The sequence below is a fragment of the Schistocerca cancellata genome, chromosome 5, assembly GCF_023864275.1.
Source record: "Schistocerca cancellata isolate TAMUIC-IGC-003103 chromosome 5, iqSchCanc2.1, whole genome shotgun sequence".
Classification (NCBI taxonomy): Eukaryota; Metazoa; Arthropoda; class Insecta; order Orthoptera; family Acrididae; genus Schistocerca; species Schistocerca cancellata.
This window is the reverse complement of record NC_064630.1, coordinates 87,823,181-87,846,373: the sequence shown is the minus strand read 5'-3', so window position 1 is coordinate 87,846,373 and position 23,193 is coordinate 87,823,181.

Below are 23,193 nucleotides of genomic sequence, written 5' to 3'. Positions count from 1 at the left end.
TCCATCATTGGTCTGTGTTATTAATAATAATGGTCATCAATGTAGACATGTTCATATTTTCCAGTTATGTTCATTTGGTCGTTCCTGGTTAATATGCAACGAAATCACTATAGTTATCGAGTTATTCCTTACTCAGCCTTCACATCCCACTTGCCTATTCAAAAGTATTTATGTATGATTATCTGAACAGGCATTGCAGCTTGGTGGTCACATTGTTAGTGAAGGTTAAATGGCACTTGGCTTACTCACATTTTACCTCGAAAAATTTACATATGTGGTCATCAAAAGTGGCGTGATTTCTTCCAGGTCATATTGTTACAAATTATTGTAATCAAGGTAGGCATGCCTGCAGAGAGCCACATTTCCGTTGCTGTCAGGCAGTCCATGTCATTCTTAGAGCCATGGTCACATGTTGTTTAGTGCAATTACGGAACAGTGAGCGTTAATTGATTTCATACACATTCAGATTACCTTCAGCTTTAGTGTATGTTTATTCTGGATGTCAGTAAATTACAGTTGTTACACCAAACGTACTACTGTATCCAGAGTACTGAGTTTAAAAAAAAATATTGTGTTGCTCTACACTCATAGCTGTGGATAGATACGCTTTATTTTCCGTGATTAGTTCAGTCTTGATGCAGTCTTACACACCTGCGGATGTAAACGCCGGTTTCATTAACATATATACTATTTTTAAAGGACATCATATTCGCCGTTGACTGTAGAAATTATTTATTTCACTTCTGTAATTTCAGCCTTTGGGCTATTTTTAAGTGCTACTGCAGAATATTTTGCTTCAGCACATCCAACACTTTAAATTTTTTTAAAATACCACATGAAAATGGTGCAAAGGCCGAAATTGTAATAGTGAAATAAATAATTTCTACAGACAATAGCGCATATGATCTCCTTCAAAAATTTCTACATGAATGTGAACCCCGACTGCGAGAAGTGAATCATATACACCATCGTTGCACAATTAAAAGATTATCTAAGTGTTCAGTATCAGAGGTTCAAATATAAAGACTACGCATAAAGTTAACACTGTTTGACAGCAGCCACATGCAGAAGATCAGACGTTTCAGCATCACAGCGACTTGGAAGTCCATATACTCTAGTTTCACATACTCTCACACAGTGGTTATATTGACAGCTAGAAGTGTAAATTTTATGGCTGTCGATCTTTCCGTGTACGATCACGATATCATTGGTAGCTTTCGGTTCAGCAGTTAAATGAAGAGCTCTATTCCTCCAAGTGCACTGCCCACAAAAATGTACTTTGTATATTCCTACCTTTTTCTAACGTATTTTACCAGTTGTATTTGTACGCAGGATAACACTGAAAGTGAGAGAGCTACTTTTTGTATTAGAACATTTATGATTTGTAAGCATTTGTGGTGAATGGCGCTGTAATATTCTATGCCACACCCATTTAGATAAACAGTTGGTAACACTGTGGCTTTTTAAATTAAAACACAAAAAGTAGTTACGTTTGTACTTTATTTCTGCTGTTCCAGTGTGATACATTTATTTTTTGTGACCTTATCATAAATTATTGGAAAGCATGCTGTTACTGCGTGAGAAACAGTAATAACCTCATTAATGTAATAAATGTTAAAAATGATGTCCTTCAACTTCAATGCATTTGGCAATACGCGTAAGAAATTCCTCTCAACAGCGAATAGATCGCGATCTGTAATTGTCCCACATGCATTGACAATGCGTTGGCACAAGTTTTCAGGCATTGTCGGCGGATTACAATAAGATATCTTTTAATTTTCCCTAAAGAAAGAAGTCCGGAGATGTAAGGTCGGGTGAACGTGGAGGCCATGGTACTTACGACCAATCCGCTTGTCATTAAATATTTTACTTAATACTGCTCTAATTGCACGCGTGCTATGTGAGGGACATCCATCATGTTGAAATCACATCGCCAGTCTGTCATCAAGTGAAACATCTTGTAGCAGAATCGGTAAAACATGAATTAAGAAATCGGCACACACTGAACCATTTAGATTGCAATCGTTAAAATAAGAGCCAATTATAAGTCCTCCCATAATTCCACACCATACGTTAACTCGCCAGTATCGCTGATGTTCCACTTGTCGCAGCCATCGTGGATTTTCCATTGACCAATAGTGCATATTATGCCGATTTACGTTACCTCCGTTTGTGAATGACGTTTCGTCACTAAATAGAACTCTTGAAAAAAACCTGTTCTCATTTCGTAATTTATTTTGCGCCCAGTGGTAAAAATTTACACGACGTTCAAAATCATCGGCATGCAATTCCTGGTGCACAGAAATATGTTAAGGGTGAAGTGTATGATGATGTAGAACCCTCAAAACTGACGTTTTTGAAATTCCCGGGTCCCTCTCAATTTGTCTGCTTCTGATGGGCGGATTAGCCTCAACTCCAGCTAAAACACTTATTTGGGCATCTTCATTTGTTGCAGTTCTTGATTACGTCTTCTTCTTTGGATGAACACTTCCGGTTTCATTAAATACGTTAACTATCCGGCGAAAAGTTCGGACGCTTGGATGCTGTCTGTCACGATAACGATCAACATACGTAGCACACACTTATTAGGCATTTCGATCACAATAGCCATAAATAAACACCATATCTACCTTTTCTGCGACTGTTCAATGTTCCATTTTAACAAGAGTATGACTTCCGCGTAATTATTGTGACTGGACAAGCCTATTATCATAGATTATTTAGGTAATGAACAGCACACAGCGCTATCAGGTGCGTTGCTACATTTGTGATACTATTACAGCGCCATCCATCACAAAGCGAAACAAATGTTCAAAATCAGCATTCATATTTATTTACGTACTATACGAATATGTAATAAAAATGGGGGCACCTATTTAAAATAATGTAGTTTCTATCAATTTGACCTATGGCAGCGCCATCTAGTGGACCATCCATAGCGCCATCTGTTTTCTCCCTTCACGCTATCACATATTTATTCTTCTGATTTTTTCGCTTGATGATAATTTCATGAGATATTTGGCCCGGTCGCTATAAATGGACCACCCTGTATAATGCATATAAGCAGGTTTTTTTCACTGTCTTAGTAATTCAGACCGACTGAATACATATTCTATGTTTTTCCTTTTACCTATATAACTGACATCCCTGCACTGGTGAAAAACACAGTGTTTTTACCGTTAGTTAAGATGCATGGCACACTGTTTTTTTGTGTAACAGTGTGGTATACACAGACAATAAGATTTGAAAGTATTTTTGCCCATTCTAGTAATGACTTAGCGTGCAAAACTGTTATTGTAATGATTATTTGTTTTTAGACGTTTATGAGAAAGATAACAGTTTGGTGCATTTTATCATCCCTTAGACAGAAGCATCTGTATTGTATAAGATTCTGCAGTAGCATGCAGTGCGAAGGACAGGGCACTGCTTGGGTAAAGTTTTATATATTTTGTATATTAGTTCTTTTTTATTTTGTGGTTAGTTAGAGCGATCTTCTAGTCAATATTGGTCCTTCTTGCTGCCGTTCTCTCTGTCTCTCTCTCTATCTCTCTCTCTCTATATCTCTCTCTCTCTCTCTCTCTCTCTCTCTGTCTTGTCGATTTTAAGAATTTTTGGTGGAGCTAGATTGTGGTTTCCACTGATCAGTTGTGTATAGTAATAACAGGAAGCTCCTTCTAATGATTTATTAGATGTAAAAGGAATGAATTAAGAGAGACCTTTCCACGTGAGCGATTCGAGTGAGGTAGGTTTGAAAATGGTAGACAGACAACATCAGAACAGTCACCTGCCGACACTACGAGATGAACAACAGAATGTGCCAGGAGATATAATATTTCAAAGTAATTCTGTAGAATGTGATTTATCACAACACCCTAGCTCAGAAGGACTTGATTTTGCATCTATAACATCAGTGGAAACTGACTCAGACACTCCTTCTTTCAGTAGTGATGCTGAACGTGGTAGCAATGGTTCTTGATAATTTATAAAAGCGATGTTTCCAAGACAGGATGAGAATTTGAAGAAAAAAATTGGGAGAAAGAAGTAAAAGACTGGGGAAGGGGGGAATTTTAAAGAGATTAGTGATGGTAATAAAATGCTTAGAGATGAACTTTCGCTTATGTTTATTGAGCTGTCAGTACAGACTGCATGAGATGTGTATGAGGAACTCCAGCTTCTGATAAATAACGTAGATACAAGGCCTAAGCATACAGATGCAGTAAAAGCTAAGAAAAATGAGGAACTCTGAAACAGATGGGGGGGAAGCAGAAGACGCTTTTTCGTATACCAAGGAAAAACAAAGAAAAGACTTGGAAATGCAGATAAATGACGTGTTGACAACTGTTGAAATTATGTAGCTAATGGAACAAGGGAGTCAGCACGACAACTTCTACAAGAATTAGTACGTTAGCTAGACTAATTTAAGGTACAATTGGGAACTCAGTCTTCTAAAACCAAAGAACAATTGAACCGCTAGAGAAACTTGCTACAAATGTGGCACAAATGCCCACCAATTCTGTTAGAAATTCTGATTATACTCAGCCAATCCCTTTTGCTGATTCCAAAGAATTTTAATCGTTACAAGATTTGAGGAAAGGGTAAATGGCTACTAATCAACAACATAAGTGAGAGACTAATGAAGTATTCCTAAGAGAAATTTGTTCACGTAAGTAATGATAGTGGCCTTAACAGCCCTCATATTGGAAACCCTGATGGGCAATCAAACTCATGTCTTGCGGGGGAGCTTACTCAGAAGCAAGCTTTTCAAGTACAGGGCAGCTGCCACTTCAGTTATGTCAATTTTGGTCCAAAGACTATAGCAATATATGTGGGACACATGTTACTTCAATAAGTGAAAGAGAGTTCGCCATGTTCTTGTGAGATGGGGTTAGCAACTTTGTAAATTATATTTCTGTCGTCAACAGAAGACTTCTGATAAATATTTGAACAATGTTTAGGCTGTGCTAAACGAATTACTTAACGATCCAGCGCTATTATCTCCTGCGCTGAAAAATAAGCAGTCACCAGACAGTGTAAGGTACCTTGTACCTTACCATCACAGCGACACTCTCATCATAAGGTGGTTGATTTACTACGCTCTAATATCAAGAAGGTGCTTAAGAAACGAAATAAACTGCAGTGTTCTTGAGTAAATGTAAAGGAGATACATATGGAACAAAAAGTGCTGATCACGTTCCACCGTCTACCTCACAAAAGGCATCCAACCATAAATTTTCTTTCTTTACAATGAACAGTTTTATATCCAATAGATTGCACTTGGAAACACTGTAGATGCGGAGACGTTAACGACAAGTAAGACTTATAGTCTCCATCATGCACGACATCTAAAACTATTTATTGAGTGAGTATGGAGTGACAAATAATCTACAAAAGAGTAAAAACTTTCGTGGGATGAGTAATAACTTAGGTTTAAAATAAACGGTGTGTCAGTTCTTCTGTCAAAAAGAGTCTTCCTACAGAAGCTTTTTGTGTATAGAGCTTCTGAATATGTGTGTCATGATATCTAACAATGCAGTTCGTATAGAAATAAAAGTTTTATCATAGAGGGATGCAATAAAATTGCTGAAAATATAGTGGCGAGTACATTGACTATTAATTTTTTTTCACTTTTTTGTCAATGTTTCCTTAGTGCATTCTTACTGCAATACTTCGTCAGATCTTTTACATTTTTGTAGAGTTTCTGTGATCGCTGGTCGTGTGTCATTTATAATTTTGTGTATCAGTGTATAATTGAAGTGATATTCTGACATTATGTGTATGATGTTTGACTGGATATTTTCGTTGAAACTGTTGTACACCGGTTCATAAAGGAAGCTTCCTAAATATTACATCCATTCATAAATTTTGAGATTATCCTGTCTGGTGGATTAGGATGATGTGTCTGAGTAAGTATTACACCAGGAATTAAAGACTAGAAACAGTGAAAAGCAAGTTCGTATCATTTACGTTGTTTTTTTTTTTCTTTCTTGTTTACAACTGTTTCACTCATCATCACAAATGTTTGCGAAGGCTCATTGTTTTGAATTTATGAGAGAAAATTACACTGACCAGCTAAAACATTATAACCACTGCCCACTACGACACTCGATGCCGCTTGGTGCCGCTGGGAACACGTTACGTGTTAACAAAAGTATGTAAGCGGAGGTGACACCCTAAGGAAGAAATGGGCTGCAAATGGGGAAATCCATTGAGATAAGCGGCTTTGACAAAGGGCAGATTATTGTTATACCGACCTTTGAACGAATATCTCGAAAACGGCAAAGTTGGTCGAATGGTCGCTTGCCACAGTCGTGAGCATCTACGGAAAGAGGAAGAAGGACAGTGAAACTACCATTAGGCGTTGAATGAATGGACGTCGACGATTCTTCACAGAACGTGGTGTTCGGAGGTTTGTCTGTCCTGTAAACTAGGATAGATGGTGATGTGTGGCGTATCTGCTGAATGAGCACAATTCTGGTGAACGCTCAAGTGTTCCGGAACACGCCGTACATCGTACATTGTTGAACATGGAGCTCTGCAGCAGACCAGCCCTGCCCGCATCTCGTGGTCGTGCGGTAGCGTTCTCGCTTCCCACGCCCGGGTTCGATTCCCGGCGGGGTCAGGGATTTTCTCTGCCTCGTGATGGCTGGGTGTTGTGTGCTGTCCTTAGGATAGTTAGGTTTAAGTAGTTCTAAGTTCTAGGGGACTGATGACCATAGATATTAAGTCCCATAGTGCTAAGAGCCATTTGAACCATTAGACCAGCCCTATGTGTCCACATGTTGACCCAACGACATCGTCAATTACGATTGCAGTGGGCACGGGATCTTCGGGATTCGAACGTCGATCAATTGAAACTTGTCGGCTCTTCGGGTGAATCATATTTTTGGTCCACTGCGTCGCGTCGCCATCGAGGTGAATGGCGGCATGGACGTAGCCTGGTAGGAGCAGTATTGGTAATAATCGAAGACAGGCTGGCAGCTGCGAACCACCTGCACCTCTTCATGATTCATGTCTTCTCTGACGGATGTCACTGTTCAGCAATATAATTGTCCATGTCTCTGACCCAGAACCTTACTGCAGTGGTTTGAGGAGCATTATAAGGAACTCCCGTTGATGTCTCGCCGACCAGATTCGCCTTTTGTAAATCTTATGGATCCCATCTGGATCGTCATGGGGCGCCATCACCACGTACGACAAAGAGCGGACACTTGTTTACGCCAAATACGTGACCTCTTCATAGACATATAAAGAAACACACCTCCACAAACCTAGAAACAAACTGTCGGATGCCTTAAGTGCAGAATCAGTGATGTATTTCGTTCCAAAGACGGACAAACAAGCTATAACGCTGGCGGTTGTAATGTTTTGGCTCATCAGTGTATGTGTCTATAACTAGTTTTGTGTTTGTAGTAAATACATTAAGAATTTTGCGTAGTGTTAACAACACGGTTTGTTACAAAAAAGATTGGAGGACGTCAGGGACCTATGAGAGCTTTACATGGATTATATCAAGTTCAAGCTAATTAGGGATAGTGAAGGTTAATGACAGAGGATTTTTGAGCAGAGGTATAATGGCATAGGACCTTAGTCATGTGTATATTGATGTATGTGGGTAGAGATGAAAGTATTTGTTAATGCAATGTAAGGTACTATATGATTGCTACATTTAAAACATGGGGAGAGTTATTGGCCAAAGTGGCGAGCCAGGCAAGTAAACAATGAGGCTTAGTAGAAAAGAATACTGACTATTGGTAGTTAAAAAACCACTCGGGGACCCATAGATGAGAAGTACTGTGTTATATTTATTTTAGATATAAAAAAGGTAGTAAGAAGATTGGCTCCAGCATATGTAACAGTGTGTGAGAAAATATTTGGTATATACATGAATGAGACTTCTGCTGTGATGAAAAAGGATTTTTGTGCTTAAATATTATCTATCTCTTCTTTACAGCTTATATGCCCATAGTTACGGGTAGGTAGGTCTTATATTCAGTCATGATGCGAGCTTCTTGGACAGCCACATAGGAAAACCTTGGTTTCGTAAGTATAAATACCGGTATTGTGCAATTAAATGATTTTATGAAGTTCAAATATGAAAATCATGCATAAACTTAATACAGATATACAGCAATGAGATTTAGAAGATCATATTTAAAGGCTTCACAGCGACTGCATAGAGCGTAAACAACTAAATACAATTTTTTTTAGTCATTAGTCTTATGACTGGTTTGATGGTGGCCCGCCACGAATTCCTTACAATTTTTTTAGTCATTAGTCTTATGACTGGTTTGATGGTGGCCCGCCACGAATTCCTCTTCTGCGCCAACCTCTTTTTACCTGAGTAGCACTTGCAACCTACGTCCTCAGTTATCTGCTGCATGTATTTCAATCTCTGTCTTCCTCTACAGTTTTTTCCATCTACAGCCTCCTCTAGTATCATGGAAATCAGTCCCTGATATCTTAACAGATGTCCTATTATCCTGCCCCTTCTCCCTGTGAGTGTTCTCCACACATTCCATTCCTCTCCTATTCTGCACAAAACTTCGTCATTCCTTACCTTATCAGTTCATCTAATTTTCAACATTCGTCTGTAGGGCACATCTCAAATGCTTCGATCCTCTTCTGTTCCGGTTTTCACACAGTCCATGTTTCACTGCCATACAATGCTGTGCTCCAAACGTATAGTATCAGGAATTTCTTTGTCAAATTAAGGCCTATGTTTGATACTAGTAGACTTCTCTTGGCCAGGAATGGCCTTTTTGCCAGAGATAATCTGATTTTGATGTCCTTCTTGCTCCGTCGGTCGTTGGTTATTTTGCTGCCTATGTAGCAGAATTCTTAACTTCAGGTACTTCGTAAACATCAATCCTGATATTAAGTTCCTCGCTCTTCACGTTGCATGGGGGCTTAATTAAAATAATGATATAAGAATGCAATGCAAATACTTTTTAATTTTCTGTCGCTGTATGTCCGATTACGCTGTTTCGTAAACGGCTGGCCCTGACTAGTATTATTACGCAATCTGACTGCATGAAACAACAACAAAGAATGAAATGAAAATTTCAGTTAATACAATTAATTAATTAAGTCCCCAGCAACTATAAAACCTACGAAACCAACAAAGCACAAGTGTAGCTGTTCTGTATGTGGTAGTGTGACTCAACGCACATCTGGCACGGTTCTTCTTCAACAAGACAAGAATTTTTAAATACCAATTATACTGACGTGATAAAAGAAAATTACAAATACTATAATTGTGCAAGAAAACCAAAATTACACTCTAATACAAGAACACACGCCAGATGCTTTGTTGACTGAACCTGTAATGACACATTATTCAGGTCACTGAAAGAATAAAAGAATAAAAGAAAATACCTCCATATATATTGACGAAATGCACTCTGACCATTACAATATCTCCATTAGAACATCATCATCTCTCCCATCAAACCACTGCATAAAACATGGAACAACACTCTCCACTACCGCATCTCACTCTGACTTCAGCTACAAGCAGTGTCCACCACAACTTCTCGGCAAGAACTGCCTGTCGCTGCGTCTCAATAATCACTGCCAGTGGAGGCGGCGGAACAATACTCTCTGGCGCGATTTCTGGCGCTGTGGCTCAGTGTAGCCACCTTTCAACGTTTCTTGTACTTCTCATTACTTTCACCTTTCTTCCATATTCTGTATTCATTAGACTGTCCATTCTATTTAGCAGATCATGTAATTCGTCTTCACTTTCACTCAGGAAAGCAATGTCGTCAGCGAATCGTATCACTGATACCCTTTCACCTTGAATTTCAACTCCACTCCTGAACTTTTCTTTTACTTCCATTATTCCTTCTTCGATGTAAAGATCGAACAGTAGGGACGAAAGACAACATCCCTGTCTTACATCCTTTTTAATCCAATCTTTTCATTCTTGGTCGTCCACTTTTCTTATTCTCTCTTGGTTCTTGTACATCTTGTATTTTCCCCGTCTCTATCTCCAGCTTACCCCGATTTTTTTCAGAATTCGAACATCTTGCACCATTTTACACCGTCGAATGCTTTTTCTAGGTCTACGAAAGTTCTTGATTTTCCTGTAGTCTTGCTTTTATTATAAAATGAAACATCAGAGTTTCCTCTCCAGAGCCTTTACTTTTCATAAAGCCAACTGTATCATCTAGCACATCTTTTTCATTCTTCTGTATATTCTTCTTGTCAGTAAATTGGATGCATGAACTGTTAAGCCTCTGGTGCGATAATTCCCTCACTTGTCCTCTTTTGCAGTCTTCGGAACTGTATGGATGGTGTTTTTCTGAAAGTCAGACTGTGTGTTTCAGACTAATACATTCTACACACCAACGTGAATAGTCGTTTGGTTGCCACTTCCCTCAGTGATTCTTGTGGAATGTCATCGAGCCCTTATGCCTTATTTGATCTTAAGTCCTCCAAAGCACTTTTAAATTCTGATTCTAATACTGGGTCCCCTAAGTGTTCTAAATCAACTCCTCGTTCTTCTTCTATCACATCAGACAAATGTTCCCACTCATAGAGACCTTCGATGTACTCTTTTCACATATCCGTCCTCTCCTCTGCATTTAACAATGGAATCCCGGTTGTACTCTTAATGTTACCACCCTTGCCTTTAATATCATCGTAAGTTGTTTTGACTTTCTTATATGCTGAGTCAGTCCTTCCGACAATCATTTGTTTTTCGATTTCTTTACATTTTTCACGCAGCCATTTGGTCTTAGCTTCCCTGCACTTCCTAATTATTTCATTCTTCAGCGACTTGTAGTTCTGTGTTCCTGAATAATTTCCCTGAACATTTTTGTATTTCCTTGTTTCATCGATCAAGTATTTATTCTGTTACCCATGATTTCTTCGCAGGTACCTTATTTGTATCTATGATTTTCTATCCAACTTATGTGATTGCCGTTTTTAGAGAAGTCCATTCATCTTCAACTGTACTACCTACAGTATTATTCTTTATTGCTGTATACACGGCCTTAGAGAATTTCAGGCGTATCTCGTCATTCCTTAGTACTACCGTATCCCACTTCCTGTTTGTCTCTTAAACTTCAGCCTTTTCTTCATTACTGCATTGTAATCTGAGTCTATGACTGCTCTTAGGTATGTCTTACAATCCAGGATCTGATTTCGGAATCTCAGTCTGACCATCATGAATCTAACTGATACCTTCCCGTTAACCGCCCTTTTCCAAGTACACTTTCTCCTCTTGTGATTCTTGAAAAGAGTATTAGCTATTACTAGCTGAAATTTATTACAGAACTCAATTAGTCTTTCTCCTCTCTCATTCCTTGCCCCATGCCCATAACCTGTAACCTTCTCTTCTACTCCTTCCCCAACTGCATTCCAGTCTCCCATTACTATTAGATTTTTATCTCCCTTTGAGTATTGTATTATACTTTGTAAGAGATATGCGCTATATGCGCTGCTTGCAATAGGCAAGGCATAGGAGAGTCTCTGACCAGAGAGCAGTATGTAGTTAGTTGTAGCTTGTCGCTAGTCGGCAGTAGTCTGCGTGAGTCGGCGGTAGTCGGCGCGTGTCTGAGCGTGTCGGCAGTCTGCTCTGGTCGGGACTCTGGAGGATGAGTATTATTGTAGAAGGTAAAGAAGCAGCCTTGCACATATCTAGTAATGTATCTTAACTGTCATCCAATTTCTTTTAAAAATGCCCCAATAATAATTTTTATAATATAAAGTAATTTAAAAAAAAGCATTCATTTCAATTTAAAGTTTTTATTCAATGTATTATCTTTCCTTTTATGAATCACAAAGCATAGGCCAGCATTGCACGGAGCTGTGCCGAAATTTTTTTTATGTAAGAGCAGATATATTCGCAGTTTTTATTGAGGTAAGAATTTTTGCTTTTTTTATTCAAAATACAGGGCCGAAGCGCAGCGCTGCTGTCGTCATAAAATTTACCAGGTTACTGAATTTTTTTATTATTTTCGTGTTTAGGAATTTTTCTGTTTCGAACTTAAATGAGAAAACAATTTTGTGGGTACATTAAATGTGAATGCATTTCTGCACAGAGATTATAAATGGCAGGCAATTTTGTTCAGAGGTTACAATATTTAAAATTAATTTAATTATTATTTTTGTGCGAAGGTTACACTTGGTTCGTTTTATTTAATATTTCTGTGGGGAGGTTACAACTTTCAATATCCTCATATATTTTCTCTATCTCTTCACCTTCATCTTGCGACGTCGTCATGTATAGCTGAACTATCATTGTCAGTGTTGATTCGCTGTCGATTCTGATAAGAATAACCCTATCAGTGAACTATTCACAGTAACACACTGCGTCCCTACCTTCCTATTCACAACGAATCCTTGTCCCGTTATACCAATTTCCGCTACTGTTGATATTAGCCTATACTCATCTGACCAGAAATCCTTGTCTTCCTTCTACTTCGCTTTACGGACGCCTACTATATCTAGATTCAGCCGTTGCAATTCCCTTTTCAGATTTGTTAACTTCTTACCAAATGGTTCAAATGGCTCTGAGCACTATGGGACTTAACATCTGAAGTCATCAGTCCCCTAGAACGTTGAACTACTTAAACCTAACTAACCTTAGGATATCACACACATCCATGCCCGAAGCAGGATTCAAACCTGCGACCGTAGCGGTCGCGCGGTTCCAGACTGAAGCGCCTAGAACCGCTCGGCCACACCGACCGGCCTAGCTTCCTACCACGTTCAAGCTTCTGACATTTCACGACTCGTAGAACATTATTCTTTCGTTGATTATTCAACGTTTCTCTCGTAGTCACCTCACCTTGGCAGTCACTTTCTGGAGATACGAATGGAGGACTGTTCCGTTCAAAATGGTTTAAATGGTTCTGAGCACTATGCGACTTAACTTCTGAGGTCATCAGTCGCCTAGAACTTAGAACTAATTAAACCTAACTAACCTAAGGACATCACACACAACCATGCCCGAGGCGGGATTCGAACCTGCGACCGAAGTGGTCGCTCGGCTCCAGACTGTAGCGCCTAGAACCGCACGGCCACTCTGGCTGGCGACTGTTCCGTAATCTTTCGCCAGGAGAGAGATCATCATGACACTTTTTTTCAATTACACGCCACATTTCCTCTGGATACACGTTATGTGTCTTTAATGCAGTGGTGTACATCGCCTTCTGCATCCTCATGCCGTTGATTGTTGTTGATTCTTCCGCCTTTAGGGGCAGTTTCCCATCCCAAGGACAAGAGAGTGCCCTGAAACTCTGTCCGCTCCTCCGCCCTCATTGACAAGGCCGTTGACAGAATGAGGGTGACTTCTTTTTGTAAAAACCGGATCTGTTGCTTACATGGCATACGTTCTATCCGACTTTTTTTTTCTCCCTCCAAAGCACTTATTTAAGGCAATCAATTAAAAACTAAACGAAGTCATTTCAACAAAAACAAAAGGGTTAAATCAGAAAAACGTATGTAAAGGAATATGGCGTTAATTTTAAGGTACCCACACTTTTTTTTTCCTGCGTTACTTCTACATCGTGTAGCATTCAAATCCTAACAAGAGTGTCCACAAAAAAGGGGGTCTTCCAACTCAGTCAACTCTTTGTCGATGAAAAACTAGATACAGCATATTAGAAAAAACCTCTCGATAACGTGGCAGCCTGAGCCACGTCCAGTGGGCTGTGTCATATCCACTCACCATCACATAGTGGACATAATGTCCAACAAGCCACATGATGACATTATTCTTCGATCTGGGAAAGAAGGTTGAATCGGGACGCACGAAAATCTACCCCGAGATAGCCGCCTCCGACGTCCTGAGAGGAAAAGCCAGTTGTCGGTGAAGCCATCTCCAATGGCCATGACCGCAGGAAATCAACCTACGACATAATGTATCAGTTTCATGGAAACGATAGGAGCGATCCGTCACATTGAGGCCAATACGAAAAAGTCACACGTTGGTAGGTACAATACCATGAATAACTTGGTACCACGAGGACACCATTCCCATTGGGCAAATCGGGAGGCTAACGTTAGACCAAACAATCTTCCAATTCGTGTCTGGCGACAGGGCTGCCTCAGAGGGAATGCTATGAAGTAATGACCAGCGGCGTAACAGCATTTTAGAGAGGAATTCGCTTGGGAAAGGATATTTACTCCTAAATAAATGACTTCAAGAAGGAATTCCTTAACGTGCCTTAGTATATAACTAATCCTACCAATATCTACTGAAGGTGTTAAACTCGACGGTCGGATATAGTCATGAAGGCGAGCTGTAAGTTACTGGGGGGCGCGTAGACATGTTAAAACGGTGCGACGGATGAACAAGGCAACCTCCCAGCAGACGGGGGCGCGCCATTACCCCATAACCCACGTGAAATATAGAGTTGCGCTCAATAAACCTGCCAGTTAAACTTCGCAACTTACGGTACATCATCGCAGGAAGTGTAAAGTTTTGTTCAAAAAGATAAGTCTTACTTAACACATACGTTTCCATGGCCCAGACCTTACGAAGAAGTAAGAGAGAGCGACACTCGTGTTCAATAACTGCTCCCTGAATCTTATCCGTGGCTGACTTCCAGTTTATCGTAGCCATCTTTAGCAGACAAGTATCAATTATAACACCTAACGCTCGATGTCGGGTGACCTTCAAAGCCCATGGAATTTCAACAGCGTCATATCCTCGCAAACTGAGTAAGCGACATTTCTGGTCATTAATCCGCGCTCCCGTAAGACTACAAAAAACATTCAAAATTTCCTTTAGCAGTGGTATATCATCAGGGGTATTGAGAATAACCGTAACGTCATCAGCATATGCAGGAACGGTAAACCTTTCTCCCAACAGCGACCAACCATCCAAACGAGCAGCTATAGATCGCAATAAGGGTTCCAGAAACAGAACGTAGAGCGACATAGATAAAGGACTCCCTTGAAGGACGCCCTGTCACACCGCGATGGGGGAAGTAAGGCGGCCATTTACGTCAATGGACGCCCGAATACCAGTAATTAGAAAGCTGAAAACCGTCACGCAGCATCGTTAAAACCAACAGTCGTCAATACTCCCATGAGAAATCCATAATTAACGCGGTCGAACGCATGGTGAAAATCAATGAAAAGCAAAGCGCTTGGCACGGGAATGGTGGAAGCAATCGAAATGAGATCACGACGTTCAGCAGCGGGAGTCAGGAGAGTACGACTCGGAAGACAACTTTGATGGCTCGTGATGGTGGTAGCCAACAACACCAATGGTCTGCTGTTTACCGCTCGTGCCACTATTTCATAATCATAGTTGAAGAGGGTTATCGGGCGGACCTGATCCACACGCAAACGTCCAGGCTTCTTGGGGATCAGGACAATTTTAGCAACCTTACAGCTTGGCGGAATGAATCCTCCGTGGAATACTTCATTCACCATAGGAGGCTAAAATTGAATATAAAATTCTTTGGGAAGGCCATCGAAGCCAGGGAAAACGAGCCACAATGTCAAGTACATCATCGCGATGTAATACAGAGAAAAACTCTTCCAGGAGAGCTGGCGTAACAACACTATCAAGGAGGGAGGTAGACCGTCTGAATCCAGAAAGTTCCGAAAAGTACTGGTAAAGTTCACGCATGATATCAGATTGGGAGGACCACTCACGCCCATCTAGAGAACGAATGGTAGTAAGACAAGTACTTTGAAATCGTTTGTGAAGTCGAAGAAGATGATAGAGAGAGGCCAAACATCCTGTAAGATTGGACAAGGCTGGGAACGCAAGCGGACACCATCAGTTTGCCTACGTTTGAGTTGTAGAAGTTTTGCCTTCACACGGTGGATGTCTACGACTCTCGAGGGTGCATCACGAGCATTATCGTAAAGATCGTGCAGGACAGCATTATCAAATTCCCTAGTTCGCATTATTACAGCCGATTTTTCAGCGCTGAAATGCTTGAGTGTATTTCGAATCCGGGGTTAAGCAAAAGGAAACCACCATTCTAGAAGTGAGGGATAACGCGCTTGGGACTGGGTTGTCCGCCGCCGTACGTGTGCCTTCCAGGGATGGGTCCGTGAGATGTAGACTGTTTAGCTTCCATAAAGGGCGCGAAAGATGGACCCGCTGCAGGACGTGGTTAAAAGTCATTGAAACAGCACAGTTATCAGTGTAACTGGAAGGCCGGCCGTGGTGGCCAAGCGGTTAAAGGCGCTACAGTCTGGAACCGCGCGGCCGCTACGGTCGCAGGTTCGAATCCTGCCTCGGGCATGGATGTGTGTGATGTCCTTAGGTTAGTTAGGTTTAAGTAGTTCTAAGTTCTAGGGGACTGATGACCTTAGAAGTTAAGTCCCATAGTGCTCAGAGCCATTTGAGCCATTTTGTAACTGGAAGGAATTACATCAATCGATAGAAGCTGACTACAGATGGGGGGTCGATTAATAAAAGCGCACCAATCGGGTACTTGCAGTAGCTGTAAAAAACGTAAACCTCACCAATGTAGGATATCCGAAAACCCAAGCATCTTCGAGCTGCAAAGGCGTCACCATATCATTAAGTTCATGACAATATGTATAATTAGGCGTCTGATCTACACGATGTAACACGCAGTTACAATCGCCCCCCAACAAAACCTTGCGCGAGTTCCATCGGAGTAAATAAACAACTTCTTCCTTAGAAAACGGCTCGCGGTCGAATGAACGACTGAATCCAGATGGAGCGTAAAGAAAAATTAAGGTTAGGTCAGAGAAACTACAACCCATACCGCGACCATCATCTAGCGTTTCGAATTCTTTCAGCGGGATTCCATCTCGATAAAGCAAAGCCATACTGGTAGAATTTTCAGGTGCGATATTGAAAAACATAGAGTGTCCAGGAAGACAAAACACAGCAAATAACACCTCTTGAAAACAAACGATATCAGCTTGGGTATCGTAAATAAACTGGCGTAACGCAGCAAGTCGTAATTGGGAACAAATCCTATTAACATTGAGGGTTAGAAATGTACACTACAGGCCATTAAAATTGCTACGCCAAGAAGAAATTTAGATGATAAACGGGTATTCATTGGACAAATACATTATACTAGAACTGACATGTCATTACATTTTCACGCAATTTGGGTGCATGGATCCTGAGAAATCAGTACCCAGAACAACCACCTCTGGCCTTAATAACAGCCTTGATACGCCTAGGCATTCAGTCAAACAGAGCTTGGATGACGTGTACAGGTACAGCTGTAGATGCAACTTCATCACGATACTACAGTTCATCAAGAGTAGTGACTGGCGTATTGTAACGAGCCAATTGCTCGGCCATCATTGACCAGACGTTTTCAATTGGTGAGAGATCTGGGGAATATGCTGGCCAGGGCAGCAGTCAAACATTTTCTGTATCCAGAAAGGCCCGTACAGGACCTGCAACATGCGGCCGTGCATTATCCTGCTGAAATGTAGGGTTTTGCAGGGATCGAATGAAGGGTAGAGCCACGGGTCGTAACACATCTGAAATGTAGCGTCCACTGTTCAAAGTGCTGTCAATGCGAACAAGAGGTGGCCCAGACGTGTAACCAATGGTACCCCATACCATCACGCTGGGTGATATGCCAGTATGGCGATGACGAATACACGCATCCAATGTGCGTTCACCGCGATGTCGCCAAACACGGATGCGACCATCATGATGCTGTAAACAGAACCTGGATTCGTCCGAAAAAACGACGTTTTGCCTTTCGTGCACCCATGTTCGTTGTTGACTACACCATCGCAGGCGCTCCTGTGATGCAGCGTCAAGAGTAACCGCAGCCATGGTCTCCGGGCTGATAGTCCATGCTGCTGCAAACGTCGAAATGTTCGTGTAGATGGTTGTTGTCTTTCAAACGTCCCCATCTGTTGACCTAGGGATCGAGACGTGGCTGGTCGATCCGTTACAGCCATGCGGATAAGATGCCTGTCATCTCGACTGCTAGTGATACGAGGCCGTTGGGATCCAGCACGGCGTTCCGTATTACCCTCCTGAACCAAACGATTCCATATTATACTACAGGCATTTGATCTCGACCAACGCGAGCAGCGATGTCGATAAACCGCAATCGCGATAGGCCACAATCCGACCTTTATCAAAGTCGGAAACGTGGTGGTACGCATTTCTCCTCCTTACACGAGGCACACGAGGCAGGCAACGCCGGTCAACTTCTGTTTGTCTATGAGAAATCGGTTGCAAACATTCCTCATGTCAGCACGTTGTACGTGTCACCACCAGCGCCAGCCTTGTGCGAATGCTCTGAAATGCTTATCATTTGCAAATCACAGCATCTTCTTCCTGTCGGATAAATTTCGCGTCTCTAGCACGTCATCTTCGTGGTATAGCAATTTTAATGGCTGCATACGTCAACACATATAGGGTCAATGAAACAACACTTGCAATTTTAATGGCTGCATACGTCAACACATGTAGGGTCAATGAAACAACACTCATCACTCCCTCCTCTCCTCCTCAACGTCCGGAGGTGGTGGAAAGAAGGTATAATTCTAATCCTCCCCTCTGGAATCTGAGGAATCCTCGTTTTTCTTTTCAGTTGAGACCTGATTCTGAGAAGAGGGTCACAATGGATGTATTCGTGGAAAACACTGCCAGATTGTGAAACTTCCTGGCAGATTAAAACTGTGTGCCCGACCGAGACTCGAACTCGGGACCTTTGCCTTTCGCGGGCAACTGCTCTACCATCTGAGCTACCGAAGCACGACTCACGCCCGGTCCTCACAGCCTTACTTCTGCCAGTATCTCCGTCTCCTACCTTCCAAACTTTACAGAAGTTCTCCTGCGAAACTTGCAGAACTACCACTCCTGAAAGAAAGGATACTGCGGAGACATGGCTTAGCCACAGCGCGCACTCCGCTCCAGAGTGAAAATCTCATACTGCCAGATTGTATTCGCCATCGCCAAATAGGGCCAGCATCTTTCATAATGGCATCGGATGCTAATAGGTAGCCAACATAGTGATCTCCGGTTTTCTTAGCTGGTAATTTGGACAGCAGCTATTACATTTCTGGTGTGTTACTGACAGTGGCACCGTCAGATATTCGACGGCTCCGTGAGGGGACCAATCGACAGTATAATATAATGTTTGCTGATAAGTCTGTCTCGTCACCACTCACCTGCCTGTAGGATTAATGAAGTCAAGCCCATACCTAGTAGACATGTAGCTGGATCACCATGGGACGGCGTACTTTTATCTGTCTTACAAGTTCAGGTCAGCTCGACGACTCGACGAGTCACAGTTACCTTTACTGACAAACACAGCAGCTCTGCATACAAAATTTCGCATTCGTATGCAGTCGTGAATTACCTACAAATTTAATAAAGTATCATTCCTGTCATATGTTATAAGCGCTATATGTAAAATATGTCTTCGCTACCATTCCTGTTGTTCCAGTTTCTTTGTTCATTGTGTGGAAAACGAGAATAAAGTGACTTCATACATCAGGAGACGAGTTGTTCATGATGAGCAGTCCCTCGATTTTCCTCACTCATCAAGCATTCTACTTAATTTGTGTCCTCCATCTTCTTCTATCTTCTGCTGACATTCGTATCTCTGCTTAAAGAAGCCACCATCGTCCCCTTCAGTACGTTTATCATATTAAAAATTTTGTCCATAACTACATTTCCTCTCCATTGCTGCTTCCGGTACTATATTAACGACTGCCAGATTGTGTAGGAGATATCGCTATAATTCTTCTTTATTCTTTCATAAGGATATCCCAAAGGCTTATTTATCTTTAGCAGCTCTTGTTTGCATTTGACCTACGTCTATTAATCCTGCTTGGTAAGGGACACAATATAAGGGTCCGCAGCTCGTGGTCGTGCGGTAGCGTTCTCGCTCCCCGCGCCCGGGTTCCCGGGTTCGATTCCCGGCGGGGTCAGGGATTTTCTCTGCCTCGTGATGACTGGGTGTTGTGTGATGTCCTTAGGTTAGTTAGGTTTAAGTAGTTCTAAGTTCTAGGGTACTGATGACCATAGATGTTAAGTCCCATAGTGCTCAGAGCCATTTGAACCATTTTGAACAATATAAGGATCACAATACGACGGCCAAAATTCATAAATCAGTCAAATGGATAACAGTTTGTGTGCAGTTTCTTTCATGGATGAGTTACATTTCCTTAACATTCTCACAAAAAATCTCAGCTTGGCGTCTGTATTCCCTAACCTCCTTTCACAAGCGTGTTTAACTTTAGGTCGCTCTGTACGGTGAACTTTAAGATATTTCACAGTTGTTACAGTTTCAAAAGATGCGTTTCCAGTAATTTTAATCGAACACCCTAACGGGGTTTCCCCCATGTTTATGCGGTTATTTACATTGAGGAGGGAGTGAAAGTCCCTGCATGCGGATTCTCTCCTTTGTAGGTTATCCTGCGATTTTCTACAGTTTTTTGGCGCTGCAACGTATCCTCTTTGTGTACTACCGAGCGAGATTGTGCAGCGGTTAGCAAACTGGAATCGTATTATGGAGGACAGAGGTTCGTATCACCACCCGGCCATGCATATTTAGTTTTTCGGTGATTTCTTTAAACCGCTTAAGCTGAATGCTGGGATGGTTCCCCTGAGACGACCTGTTTTTTCCCTATCCTTCCCCAATCGGAGCTTGTACTGCGTCTCTACAGACTTCATCGTCGGCGAGACATTAACCGCTAATCAATCTTCCTTCCTTACTTTCTTCCGAGATCAAATACGAACTGTCTGCCACGCGTTTACAATGGTCTATCGCAATTTAACCCACTGCCACAGTGATATAGCTGCCTGATTTGCAGACACTGTTTACTTCACCGCACTAACACGAGCAGCGCTTTACAGCTTTCATCCTCCGTACGCATGAGAAAGTGCCAGAGTGCGAAGGCGGTGAAGCAGTTAGTTGTCCTGAGAAGCCCACTTTTCACACAACACTGCCGCTCTTCACGCAGTGAGGGGCATCGAGCTTATTGCAGAGTCACCAGCAGCGGCTGGCATAACGGCAGGTGGATGCACTGGTTGCGTCACGGCCCCTGGGAAGGGATCCACTTCACGGCTTGTTGCAGAGCAGGCGCCCCACAGGGCCGTGTGAGTCATTAGGACTTGGCAGCTGCTCGGTATTGGCGCAACACTGAGGCCCTTCACTCTCTCCCGGCTGCTCTGCCAAGTTCTCACCAACTGCTCCAACAGCGCATTTGAAATAGAATGAAACTTCCTCTTTTCCATTGAGCCTGCGTTGAGGTACCTGCAATTTTGCCGTTTGCATTTTCTTTTCTCCCTTTCCCTTTCTCTCTCTTTCTCCCTCCCTCCGTCTCCTCTCTCTATCTCTCTCTCTCTCTCTCTCTCTCTCTCTCTCTCTCTTACACACACACACATACACAATAAAATGTGATACTGTCATTTACCTCACTGTACACACTCGCAGCAGACACTCAAAATCAACGCCACAGAGGACAAATCTAATGCAACTGAATAATTGAGCAGGCTTAGTAATAGCACGTACCTCGAAATTCAGCAAAAATGTCACCTTCCTCCCACCCTCCTCACACACACACATACACACACACACACACACACACACACACACACACACACACACACACGTAAATAAACCAGGTGCTCCTCCTGGAGTGTAGGTTGGACCAGAAGTCCACCAACAAACTTCCCCAATTAGTAGTATGAAACGAAACAAGAAAAAAGTCTACAAAACATGAGATATAAAATATTCTTCTTCACCGTCAGTACTGCAAGACACATCTCTTCTACTACTATATCTTCGCTTTCTGCATTTTGGAAGGAGGTACTACAGACCAAGACAAGAAAAAATATGCAGTACACATGGGCTCCAAAAGACATACCTTAAAACTTATTATAACTTGCTCAGTTGAAGAGATCTGTTTCACATTTGCAACTATGAAGCGCTCATAGCTCTTATGGTATGCAGATTTGCCTGTGTAATTCTGGTTCACCCTGTATATTCCTGTTGCCAGTTGCTGAAGGAACAAGAGGCCTGTGAACAACTTGTGCTATGGTTCTTAAGTAATATCATTCATAGATTAAAAGCATTTTCCTCTTGTTAACGTGTTGCACCTCCAACGCATTTTCTTTTTTACTTTAAATCCTTGTTCCAGAGCAAATTGGATCTATCTTTTCGTAGTGGATGTTCATTGCAATGTAAACAAAAACATCGAATACAAAGCACATCTGACCTTGAGAATGACACGATCAATGTTATGAAGTGTCTCTGTGACACAGTGACTAATTTAGAATGCCTCAGCTTCTACTTTGTCCTGAAAAAGCAAAAGAACCATGGCAAGACAAAGCGCCGTTGACTGAAACACATGTAACTGTATACAACTGTTTCACCCTGTACCTAATCAAGTGCAGGCACTTTATCATGTAGTTAATATCAAAACATCATGTACAGTGACGATAAATATCAAATATTTTTGTGCAGTGTACGAGCGGATGACATACAGCTGACGGAAACAGTAATGTAATCGTCAGCCATATTGAGACAGGAATGATAGCAGGCAACAGATTATGGCATTGAAATAAACTATTTTAAAAATATTTGTAGCTGGTTGCGATATTCACCAACAGTCCTTAACAGCCGCAAAGTTCACGCCATGTAGCATGGATAAAATAACATCTTTCGAATTGTTTGGTACCTTAAGTCCTTCGAATATTTTTTTTTTAATATCTGTAACAGAGTAAAGTGAAATCATATGTAAAAATTTATATGCAACAAAACACAGCAAGGATATACAACATTTTGTAAACAGTAAGTGCAGAACGTGCGCTACTGACAACTTATACCAAGAATGAAATTTTCACTCTGCAGCGGAGTGTGCGCTGATATGAAAGTTCCTGGCAGATTAAAACTGTGTGCCCGACCGAGACTCGAACTCGGGACCTTTGCCTTTCGCGGGCAAGTGCTCTACCAAGTAAAGCTGTGAGTACAGGGCGTGAGTCGTGCTTCGGTAGCTCAGTTGGTAGAGCACTTGCCCGCGAAAAGCAAAGGTCCCGAGTTCGAGTCTCGGTCGGGCACACAGTTTCAATTTGCCAGGAAGTTTCAACTTATACCAAGTCAAGTACGACTTAAGCAAAGAAGTTAGTTCTGATTGCTCTCGTAAGATTACATGCTTTCAAGTCACAATGTGGATAACGGGTGGCCATTCGGTAAAAAACAATTTTTAAATGATACATCTTCCTGTCAGCGTTCACAACAAAACACGAAG